At 42.8% G+C, this 12,931-nt stretch overlaps 1 protein-coding gene and 1 long non-coding RNA gene across 3 annotated transcripts in view; one reads left to right on the top strand and one right to left on the bottom strand.

The window, feature by feature from the left end:
* The window catches only part of cicb (capicua transcriptional repressor b), a 53,664-nt gene extending 49,685 nt beyond the window's left edge, over window positions 1-3,979 (bottom strand). Inside the window, exon 1 of one of the 2 annotated variants that reach the window (XM_042308833.1) lies at window positions 3,828-3,979. The gene's annotated coding sequence lies outside the window, so the exon portion shown is untranslated. The remainder of the gene's footprint in view (window positions 1-3,827) is intronic. The other variant, XM_042308828.1, reaches the window with a different exon arrangement.
* Window positions 3,980-4,336: 357 nt separating this feature from the next.
* Window positions 4,337-5,462, top strand: LOC112226158. The gene is made up of 2 exons (XR_002949680.2): window positions 4,337-4,503; window positions 4,748-5,462. It is a non-coding gene; the product is annotated as an uncharacterized LOC112226158 (long non-coding RNA).
* Window positions 5,463-12,931: the final 7,469 nt, after the last annotated feature.

Below are 12,931 nucleotides of genomic sequence, written 5' to 3'. Positions count from 1 at the left end.
TTATTTATAAGACATAGCTCCTTTATCTTTTCTACATACTTTATATCTGTTTGTTTGTCATTTAAGTTTACACTGATGTTTTACCATCCAGATCTTTTTATAAAAATCCCCCAAAATATTTTAGATTTTAGATTCTTCAAAGTAGCCACCCTTTGTCTTGATGACAGCTTTTTATACTCTTGGCATTTTTTCAACCATAACCACTTTTTTGGTTAGTACATGATTCCATATGTGTTATTTCATAGTTTTGATGTCGTCATTATTATTCTACAATGTAGAAAATAGTAAAAATAAAGAAAAACCCTGGAATGAGTAGGTGTGTCCAAACTTCTGACTGGTATTGTATATATATATGCATTACATCCTATTTCTTGGAGTGGGGGCCATAATTTAGCAGCGGCGGCTTGCCACTGCTAAATGAATATAGGTGAAACCCTGCCGGGAAGTAGTGTGTGGTACAAGATTTAGTGTGAAGTATTAGGCCAAGGTCAGTGTGTTGATCATGGGCATGGTCTTAGTTGAATACAGCCCAGAGAGGTCAGCAACCATCCAAGGCTAAAATTAGTATTTTTTTCATCAAACCTAAATGTTGATTTTCATTTAAGACCACAATTCCAAAGAACGGGTTGTTTTTTGTGTTATTGTGCCGTATGTCTGCGTGCTAAGTGTACTTCTCATATGCTGCTCCGTATGTGCTTATTGTCAGTCTTGTCATTTTAAGTGTTTTTAATAACTGCTCTGGGATGACGGCAGAAAATTAGCCGGCTGGCTAAAACCGAGACTGTAGATTAGGGAAAGGGGATACCTAGTCAAATGCACAACTGAATGCATTCAACCGACGTTATCGGCGCCCAAGATGCAGTTGTTGTTTGGGGTTAACTGCCTTGATAAAGGGCAGAACAGCAGATTTTACCACCTTGCCAGCTCTGGGATTCGAAACCTTTCAGTTACTTGCCCAATGCTCTTAACTGCTAGGCTACCTGCCACCCATTAATGTGCATTGTCCCTGAAAAAATAAGAGTAACAAAGTAAAAGTAGCTGTCTGTATGTGCCCAACATCTGTTTCTTTACACCATGTTTTGGATTCCAGAAAAATGACAGAGAAATTTTAAGCATAAGCTGCATCTTCTTCTGGGAAAAGACAATGATAATTTACTGGCCTTGATAAAAGATCTGTTGATTCTGGCTCAATCACAAAAAAGGCAATAGCAGGAGATTAGCCTGTTAATTACAGTACAATACAAATGTTGTACAATGTACATTTTATCATGTGAATCAAGTACCATCCAATGTAGCCTACACTGTACCAACTAAAATACTAGGCCAATAACTAGTTCCATCTAAATGTATAAATTATTCCATTCTGTATTGTGAGAGCCTCTGGCAGAACTGGCCTTAAAGGGGTTGATTGATAAACATTTAGCCCCACAGACAGTGAAGGCCTAGTACTCAGAAATCAGCCTAAACACGATCACCCTGGAATACGAGCAGCATTGACTACACACACACAGCGAGCAGTCCCACACACTAACACTCAACCAGGAATTTACAGAACAGACACACTGTTCAATTCTCCATTGGCCTAAGACCACACACACACACACACACACAACACACACACACACAACACAACACACACACACACAACACACACACACACAGTGATGAGTAATTAATACAGACATCTAATCTCAACAGAGAGTGTAAAGACATGGGCACACATGTAGAATAAAAGCATGTTCCTAGTCCCACTACACTTTATTACTGTACTAGCCCACGGTTATAAACTACTGCCACAATGGTCATTTTTGTGAACCAATCATGAGGAATATAGTGCAGTGCCCCGGCACACTTTGGCAGAGGGTGTGTGTGTGCCCGAATGCCCGTGTGCAGGAGATGTGCCGCACAAGAGTGTGTGTACAAAACAGCATATGTTGAGTGTGGGACTTCACGTTGTCTCTACCTTGTTTGGTGCTGCACCTCTTCACACTGTGTGTGTGGGGTATGGCACACTGCAGTTCATCCCTCTCTGAAATGTATTTTATGGGCGTCTGAGAGGGCGCAGGGCTGCAGTGGAGGGAACGGGATGGAGAGGGGAGCACTAAGACACACTAAACCACTAAGGATTAAAAGGTGTAGTACCAGGGTAGTGTACTATATTCTCCCCTGTGGTTTACCGTGGTGACAGGGCCATCCTACCCTTAAACTGGGTCACCAGGGAACCAACACACATGAAACAGCAAAAAATAACACACATCACACACACACACTTGAGTAGCTCTTGTGTACGTACTCACTATACGACGAGGGGGTGGAGTGATCGCACAATGCGACATAAAGGAACACATTTTGACAGGGTATTTTTGGTGAAGTGAGAGGGAGAACTATGAACGAGTGTGTGAGTGAGTGTGTGAGTGAGAGTGTGAGTGAGTGTGTGAGGGCGCTATGGTGGAGAACATCAGTTTAGTTGTGACGTAGTTAAAATACGGTCAGTTTCTTGCTGGCATAATTATGACTGTCAGTGTCCATATTATTGATGAAACAGAAATATTGAAGGTTGAAACAACCGTTAAGGACTCCAGTCAGTTATTGATCTACAGCTTTAGCATGGACCAGAGGTGTTCAGTGTTGACTGGGACTCAATGGCAGGACTGCCAATGCCAAATCAATGGCAAACTGCTCTGCTAAACTACAGCATACATTTCAATCTAGGAGAGATTTCCATATTCATGCACAAATTAAGTGATGAAAGCAATGATGATGATACAAAATCAAACGTTTTCTATATGCATAATCTGCAATACATTGCAAATGCTGTCAGTTCTGACAACACCAAGGTACAAGTCTGTACACCCCAATTGCAAATGTTGTTTAACTCTGTAAATACTATACATGTCAAATGCAGAAAAGTCTATAAGGAAACTGCAGCTCAATGCAGTCATTGGGCAGAAAAGTGGGAGCACGGCCTTAGAGGAGCCGTTACATAGTGCCAGACAGCAAACGAGCTGTTTCTCCCCGGCCTAGGTTCTGCGCTGATCCGAGCAAGAGTAGCCTAGCTAGTCCTAGAGCCGCTGCACTCCATACTGCACAATGTCAAAGGAGTTAAGGCTGTCTTACCAGAAGCAAACAAACACAACAGCCTGTGTCGAATGCTTAGCCCAACGACATTTTCTACACAACGCAGCTTTGCACAGCTTTCTCTAACACTAAAATATATTGCAAATTGTGCAGTTACTTCAGGGACGGTTCATGGCGCAAAAGTTAAATTCAGCGAGCTAAACAGCATTCATTTTTAAGCGGGTCACACAAATCGCTAGCTAATCTGGCTACTACTGCTCAGTAGTAGTAGTAGTAGTAACAACGTCATTACAACAGCTCGCGACTGTTTTAGGCTAAATAGGACATAGTGTTCCATTCGTTTACTATTTACAAACAGTCAGGACGGCAATAGTAAATCCTGGGGCTGATGCTGGGGTGTCATGTATTTGCTGCACTGGGGTGTGCAATGGTTCGATTACCTATTTACTGCTATGCACAAAGTCAAGTTTACCGCAACGTTGAGGTGGAGAATAGTAGTGCAAAGTTACTTGTAGCTTGCTTGCAGGTTATGCAGTTAATCCGTTGACAAAGTTTAGTGACTGTGCACCCTCACCCCCTCTCCTCTTTTCTCTCGTCCCTTCCTTGATACTTAGCGAGAAAGCTGTGTCACTCTTCTTTACACGCGATCAGTACGAAAAACAGGGCAACCAGACCGACCGTTAACCGTTGATAGTAACTGTTGTTAGCTTGTTGGAGAAGAACATACAAGTCGGTCAGTTGTAACTCACCCAAACAGAAAAATTCAGTTGGCAATAGAAACATGTACGATCCTATTTTGCAGATGTGGAAGCTTGCACGCTCGCGGGTAACATCCCTCGGCTGGTCCGGGCTCTCACTTTAATTTCCCTCCGTAAAACATGTATTTTTCCCAGAGCAACTCAACCAGGGATAAAAAAAATAATAATAATTAAGATCTGGGTCCCTTTTCCACTACAGTCTCAAAATGGTGAATGAACCACTAACAGCTGGCCTCTCTGACCAATCACAGATCTCTGACAGGTACAGTAGCCTACCAGCGTTAACGGTACGGTAAAAGGGTGTGGACCGCTGTCAAAGTCTACATGATTGACACGTGTATCTGGCGAATGGCTATGGGATATTAGACCGAGCCGGTGCCTAGTCCCAAACTATACAGTATCCAATAAGGGCATTGGGAACCATAGGAACAGTGTGTGGGTGGGCCCAAGGGAAGGACCGAATCAGAGTTTAGCCAATAGAATAGCATTGGTGTCCTCCCCCCTACAAAATAATGGGGCACGTTTACCACAACTGACAGCTCAAGGGCCATCCCTGGCTAGACAGTCTACTCTGGGACGTTTCTTATCACGAAAACACCAAGGAAAAGATAGATCGTTGATAGTGTGAGCACTTACAGAACTACAAGCTCATCCGTGATTTCTGCAAGTATGTCAACTCCCTTTGCAGACCTGAAGAATTGGGGAACGTGGGATGGAGTGATTCAGAAAGAAGGGGGGGCTGAGGGGGTCCTAAAAAGTTTTACTGCTCTCGAGCCCATTTCCTTGTTCAATGGTTGAGATATTCGTTTTCTTGATAATTGTTATAGTGTAAAATGTTGTGCCATTACACCGCTTTCACTACTTTGTATCTCTCCTTTTACTGATTACACTCCTTCTTTATTTTCTCTCAGCAACAGACCCTCACCTCGCACCGAACAGCCAATCACGGCGCTTGAATTCAGCTCCGTCTGACGTCGACGATCATTCTCAGCCCCACCTCTCCCAAAGAAAATGAACAGGGGATCTTAGCTGACGTCAAATTGCCAACGCGTGATTGGCCAGGACGGAGAATTCTCCCAGCCAATGGCCGAACGCAGTGGTGATGTCATCACGCATGTTGCCACCAGCTGGACGAAGGGGGCGTGGTCTGTCGTAAACTCCGCTCACCAGTGTTTACTGCAAGTACGGTAGTACGAGAGAGTCAGGCTGCATGGAAGAGTGGCGTGCCGAACCTCTGTAGTACTATGGCAGTCACAGACAGACAGTAGGACAACGACTACAACGGACTTCTAGCCTACAGCACACTGGCAGATTTTCTGAAAAACTATATGAATAACATTTTTGTAGCCTACTGTTCTGGAGATTTTTCTGCAATACCTTTGAAAGATACATTTGGTTTGAGGTCTTTACCATTTACTCTTTTTTTCCAGGCTGTGCAAGCCAACAAAGACAGTTACATAGTACACATTACATAATCCTTATTTCTCTTGTAGTAGACAGACAAACAGACTCACGCAGAGACAGACAGCTTGGGCAGAAGCCTCTCACAGCGAGTCCTCGCTGTCGGTGTCCCCCTGTTGGTGTTCCCTCACATGCCATATGTAAACGATTAAAAGATGAAAATAGTAGAATCTCTGTTTATACAAAATAACACATGTTGATTAAAAAACAACACAAAAATCTGAAAGACACACCAGCAGGTAAAAAGAGGCAGATTGTGTTATCGCGTGTGTGTATGTGTGTGAGAGGAGGTAGAAAGGAGCAGGAAGGGAGACACCTAGCGGTAAACAGACAACACTGCAATGTGATATAATGCAGTAATCTCTAAAAACGTTTACGTCTGTCTGTCTGTGTGTCTCTGTCTGTTGCTGATTAGTTACTTTCCATCTCTGGAGAATGAGTTAACTTCTAGTGCTGCTGTCAGGGGAGCAGTATTTGGCTATACGAACTCCACCGCAGACATAGCATTCTCTAGCTTACTTATTAGTTTCTGGAAATAACAGGTAGATTATATGAAAATATGCAGTAATGTGTAGTTTGAATGGAGTTATATTATTACAAAAAGCAATTGAGACTGTTTCAGATCTGCTTCAGTTTGTAATGTATTTAAACCATTGAGGACCCAAACTGTTTCAGAAAAAAAGTGTAATATAAATGTGGTCCCACTGTATATTTACATGGTAATTAGCATGGTTCATTGACCATTTTCAAATGAATTCCAATCAATAGATAAATTCACTCTTGTTAGTAATCAAACATAAGTTTGCTCTTCCACTGCCACGTGTCAACAGTTCGTTGACTGAAATAGAGAGCGAGACCTGAGCTGTGTGGATGACGACATGGCTGTGCAATGTTTCCCTCGTTAGCAAGTCTCTCCCTCTCACAGCAGGATTCTGATCTTTGACCTTGACCCCTCACCCCAGCAACGACTCCTCTCTATACCCTCATCACTGACCTGTCAATCAGAAGTCAAAGGCTCAACCTCCCTGCTGAGTTTTGGGTCCTGGGGGGGTGAGAGAGATAATAATAATACTGTGGTATGAAGCAAATAGAAAGAGGAGGACAAATCCCTATTCAGCCATTCAGTGTAAACTGAAATGAATGTGGAGGTGGCTACATATATTCACTACACTAGAGGACTACCATTTGGAATAATATGCAGGCCCATATAAGGTAGGACAGAAGAGGACTTTTTATTGTGGATTCAGGCTTGCCTGAATGAATCACACTAGCTGTATTCCTCAGTTTTTCTTTCTTTGTTTTAGTTAGTTTCTTTCGTCTCAGTATACACGGCCTGCCTCTTAACCAGGAGGCCTAAACAAACAACCTTTGACCAGTAAATGTCAAGAGCCTAACCTTGTAACCTCATAGTTATGACAAGCCATCCAACAGCTATGCCCTTTTAAACCATCTCCAGCTCTCACTGTCACTGGTATTTACCATGAGATGTTCCATTGGATTCAGACAGAACACATCATCAATGTTCTTACCAATGGAGAGTTCAAGAACCAAGTATGTAGTATCTGAAAATGCACTTTGACTATATAGTGAAGCGTAACGGTATTGGTAAATTAATCTCTCTGTATGTAATTCGTGTATTTCACTGTTTGTATGCTCCTACAGAGTTCATATAACATTAGAACATAATAGAGTAATACTCTTAAATGCTAAGGTTACCCCCAACCAACACCCCACCTCCTCACCCCTAGCAGTAACCCACACTGCACAGGCAGACCGATGGAATGTCTGACAGCTCTGGCTCTTGTAATACCGCAGACACTCACAGTAGCATAACCCCTAACCTCTAACCTCTAATTCCTGGCCCCTGACCCAACACCAATGACTTAGGACCCTATGCCATCACAGCCATTAACAAGGTTTCCTTGTTTCCAGGCATAGGGAGAGATACAAGGAAGAGGATTAGCGGTACATTTCCCAAGAAAGGAAACATCTTTTGAGCCACAGGAATTGAGGTGTGGGTGGACTCATCTTTGTATCTGTGCCATTACAGTGTCTGTGACAGCATGGGCAACGCCATAGAGGCTAAAGTGGTCAATTTTCTTCTTCACGATTGGCTTATCCCTCCTAATGACCTGACATGATTCCAACCGGGTCATCAGGAGGGACCAGCCAATGAGGTTGGAAGTCCCACCCAGTTGACGACATTCAAAGTTGGAAACACTCAATGGAGCTGCCATGCTAATACATCATTTTGGCCACTAGAGGCCTCTATCATTCTCTATAGGGTGGACTGAAGGAAGGCTTGAAGTTGTTACCTGTTTCCTGTGACCTATTTCCTGCCTCCTATTACACCTGGGTAACCAACTCCCCTGATGTGAGAGGATACCTGGGGCTACAGGTCCCTGGTTACCTTATAAACAGAACATTGTGTTCCTGCCAAACTGCTTATGCAATGCAATCACACTTCACTTATCCGTTCTATAAACCCAATTTCTATGCTGCTTGTCTGCACAAGAGCAAGACGATCCTCGGGGCCAAGGAGGCTCCAGTTACCACAGCAATGCAACACATAGAGCCAACATCACACAGCAACCTTAAAAAGCCCACATCATTAAGTGGATGTGTGCTCTTTTGGATCTATATGCTCTATTTCTACACTGTGCACCTTCAGCTTTCGACAGAGGGACAGCATTCCTATCAGGCTCATAGTGTATATTGCATGTCAGTAGAGACTGAGCCTATTCCTGGAGACACAGCAAACTCCACAGCTTCTCTCCGCTCAAGCCAACCACACCCCTCCCAACACAACACTCCCCACACAGCCAGGGCCATTAGGGCTCATTAGTCTGATCAATAACCCTGTAAAAACCCTGTTAAACTGTAAAGGGTTTGAGAAAGACAGGGAACACACTCCTGGTTGGTTGGTCTGTACTGTCTAATCTGATACTGTAGTTACAGTTGATATGAGGAAAGGCTACAGTATGTATGGATAAAGATATGAATTCAATGGTCTAGAGAGAGAGAGAGAGAGAGAGAGAGAGAGCGTGTGTGTGTGTGTGACAGCCTCTCACAGAGAGAACGCTGCGACTAATTGGTGAGAGATCCGTGACAGAAGCCATTTCATGAACAAAGCAGCATTTCAAAAAACAACATTTTCTCTTCACTCAGCGAATAGAAATCCCCAAATAGTCAAAAAATAAACACGTTTTATCCCCTTCTAAACTAAACCTATAAGGTGGACTGGAGAGTGTTTGTCAGTGATTTGCTACCACTACATGACATTGATGAAAGGCTACAAAAATGACAGCACACTGCGAGCAGAACATAATAGCATCGTTAAACGCTAACAGAGGTGGTAAAAGAGGCCAACTGCTATCCAATCCATAACCTACAGTACAGTAGACCCTGTGTGTCAGCTGCATTACTGACACAGTAACAGGACACCGTTCAGCTGTTGCAGGGATACATGTCATATACGAGTCAACACTGAGACTCTGTTCCTATGTAAGATGCCCTTGTCGACACATTCCACACTTTATGAGTGAGGGACAATTTGAGGTAATCAGTAGGCCTATGGTAGCCTGGATCTCTGTTCAGCTATTACATTCCACTCCTTGCCACTCCTTTCATTTGCCTAAGATCTTTCTTTGACTGCAGTGGCAAGGAGTGGAATGGTAGCTAAAAAGACTGGTACCCAGGCTAGGTATATGGGTGAAGACGTGTGGATGGCTGAGGTTACTGCTTTGAATGAATCTGTTGATCTGCTATTTGATGACATAGTCTTATTACTACTGAAGGGGTTAATGGCATTAGTGGCAGGGCCTTGGTACTGTATGTCTGTAACCATAACCTGTTATCAAAGTACAGTAGGCCAAAACACTCCAGTACAGTTTGAATCCAAAATTGTTTTAGTCAAGACATTTTAGCATAATTATGTGTACATTTTAGTGCAGTTTGACAGAGTTTGTGTTTGCCTGGAGTACTAATTTCACACAGCAGAGGGGGATATGCTTCTGATAATGACACCGTTTACATCAAAAACAGATATGTACCTGTTCTAACAGTGTACAAGTTCTCATGTCTTCCATCAGCTTTAGATGTTGCACAGTATAACTAACGCATTCACATAAATGAACTAATGCAATAAAATAAAAAATGAACAAGTTGGGTTCAAGTTCATCAACTGATTTGGAACTGAAACAGCCAGATGATCTGGAACTGAATTTTGTAGTGAATGTAGATGAACCTACCTATCAGCAGAGGAAGTGTGAGAAACTGTCATTTTCTCAGTTGTGACTGCCTGTGTTGTGGTTCAGTGGAGCAGCTCTTCTCTGTACAGGAGAGGATGTGGCTGGGGTGGAGCCAGGCGCACTGTGCTGCTCACTATGTCGGAGTGTGTGCAGGCAGTGTATTGTATGTCTGCACATTGTATGTGTGTGTGAGTATGTGTGTAAACATACAGGATTGGGAATGTGTGTATATGCATAGTGCATATGGTATGTGTGTGGTTGTATGAATGCATGCATAGTATGTGAGTGTCGGAGTGTGTGTGTTGGAGTGTGTGTAGGGGCATGCAGGTTTCCGCAAAAGCATGCGCTGGATATGAGCAAGCGGGCAAAGTGGTACAGGTGCGAGAGCGACGTGGTTCCTGTGGTCTCCCCTATTTTCTCCTCCTCCATCTCCCCCTCCACGTGAAGTGAACATCTGTGTGTGTGTTAAGCACCTGTCACCTGGGTTCCCCATCTGGGTGAATGAAAGACTACACCTCCTGACAACACAGAATAGACTACACTACTTGACCATCTGACAACACAGAATAGACTACACTAGCTGACCATCTGACAACACAGAATAGACTACACTAGCTGACCATCTGACAACACAGAATAGACTACACTACCTGACCATCTGACAACACAGAATAGACTACACTAGCTGACCATCTGACAACACAGAATAGACTACACTAGCTGACCATCTGACAACACAGAATAGACTACACTACTTGACCATCTGACAACACAGAATAGACTACACTAGCTGACCATCTGACAACACAGAATAGACTACACTACCTGACCATCTGACAACACAGAATAGACTACACTAGCTGACCATCTGACAACACAGAATAGACTACACTACTTGACCATCTGACAACACAGAATAGACTACACTACCTGACCATCTGACAACACAGAATAAAGTATACTACTTGACCATCTGACGACTGTATTACATTATTGTTATGGCAGCCTTATGCAGTAACTGTTCAGAATTTCCAGATTTCCATGAAATAGGAACAATAATTAATTACAATATGAGGGAAACAGTTTTCCTTCCAAAAATCAGTAATGAAGTATGTTAAAAAGTAATTTAAAATATAAACACGAGTAGACCACTGTTTAGCATAATGAACCAACATAACATGTTCTATGAGGAAATAGCAAACGGTCTGAGATAACTTGAGATAAGTTTGAGTTGGGGTTTTTGAAGTGTTTTTTTTTTCTCTCCAATATATGCTTAGGCCACAATTACAAGTATAGAATGAATCAACATTATTTGGTTGGGAGTTAACAGCATATTTAAGTGGGATTTTCACTGGACAGTTACTTTAATGACAGAAGACTTGTGACATGTTACCATTGGCTCCATCTCTCCGTCCATCCTTCTCCATCTCCGCCCTTGAGTCTTCTCTTTAGATGAGCGACCGACGTCACGCTAAAAGGTATATGTGCACCACAGCCACATACAGTATGGAAGCATTAGGCGGACGAGTGGGCAGCAACGCCACGGACAAAGTGCTTTTCCTCATCACCTTCTCTGAGCAAATAAAGCTGAGAGATAGCGAGAACTCTGCATTTCTCCTTCATTGGAGCTGAAGCCCAGGCTGGCCTGTCCCCTCTGTTCTGTCTCCAGTCCAGTCCACTGTACAGTATATACATTCTGAATTGATCACCAGCACAGGGGAGTATCAATTAGACACTACTTGGTACATCTACATGTTTATAGGCACAATCTGGAAGATATACTGCTGTTCACTGGTAATTACTAACAATGATTTATACCCATTGATCCTTGAAGAATTTCAATTAATGTCTCATAATGGGAATGTCTTGGTGATGTGAATTCCTGTCCTGTCAGTCATGTAATTAGAGATGAGAGCTGGGGATGTCAGACAGAATATTGATTAGTACTGACTGACTGAGAAGACTAGAGGACCAGAGGTTAATATGTTGTTGATAAACATCCATGGACTGGAAATTTCCCACCAGGCACCACAACGCTACTTCATTCATTTATAAACATCCAGCAGACGTAAACAAACAACAGACGAGGGTATTGGTTTATAACCAGTTTTAATTAACCCTGATTACAGCTTAATGACAAGTTTGAAAAACAAACAAAAGAATTAAAGAGAAATTCAATGTTACATCATGGTATTAAATCTCATCTCTCTGAGTGTTATATAACCGCATAGAGGGGGGGGGGGATCTTTACACAGTAAAACAATACAAATCTGTTTTTCTTTTAAATGAAACAATCCCCAAAATGAAAAAAAATATACAAGACCAAGAGAGAAAGTAACATTGTAAAATAGAAATGACAATACATGACAAGATCAAATCATACGTATCCCCCCTCCACCCTCCCTCCCCAATAAAATCCTCCCCCTGCCAACCTCTTCTCTGTCGCCATAACAACCCCTCTCAGAATGAATATTCCACTTTAGTTTATATTACAAATGTTAAAACCACATGAAAGACTGAGGAGGGGGCAGGAGCTGGTAGGGGGTCAAAACAGAAGCATGGAGGAGAGGTCTACGTCACAATGACAGTGTGATGTACAGTTCACAACAACCCTAAAGCAGTAGTAACTCAACCATGGACTAATAATGAGAAGGATGGGGAGGTAAGTAATCCAACCATAACAATAACAATAATAAACAGCAATATCGACATCAGAAAGGAAAAGAACATTGAGGGTATTTTTAATCTTTGCTAAAGAAATGTTATCCTTCTACACTTTCTCTAGCTTCTCCTGACTGCCGACTCAGACATGAGACCATCCCACACCATCCTGATAAAAGATCACGCTGCAGTTAACAGTCAGGTAGACAGACAATGCTGGCAATAGAGAGAAAGAGGGATGAAGAGTGAAGCAGAGAAAAAAGAGAACAAGCAGAATAATGCCCAGTCTGTTGCTTAGATATGATGAGTAGTTTATAAGGCAGCTTTCAGTTTCAATAGACACGGGGTGAGATGGAGGTGAGGGAAGGGGATAGAGAGTGTGTGTGTGGTCACATATACAACACCACCAGGATGGACAATAACAGTAGTCCGATGATTGTGACTTGCTCAGCCACACACCTGCCAGTCTGGAGGACTGCCACCCCAGAGGCCCCTGTTAGAGTTCTTACTGGTTGGTCAAGTCTTTGATTGCCCTGAGCCAATCAGAGGGCCATTTGGCTCAGTCTCCAGACCTAATGCTCCAGGATGTCAAAACATCAAAGCAGCAAAACAGTGTGGGTAGAATGTGTGGGAGGGGTTTGGAAATGTGAGTCTGTGTGTGTGTGTGTTTGAGATAGTGGGCAGGGTATTCCAGGTGAAGTCTAACATCATCTTTCCAGCCTC

This window comes from Oncorhynchus tshawytscha, linkage group LG03, assembly GCF_018296145.1.
Source record: "Oncorhynchus tshawytscha isolate Ot180627B linkage group LG03, Otsh_v2.0, whole genome shotgun sequence".
Classification (NCBI taxonomy): Eukaryota; Metazoa; Chordata; class Actinopteri; order Salmoniformes; family Salmonidae; genus Oncorhynchus; species Oncorhynchus tshawytscha.
This window is presented reverse-complemented; position numbering and strand designations above follow the sequence as displayed.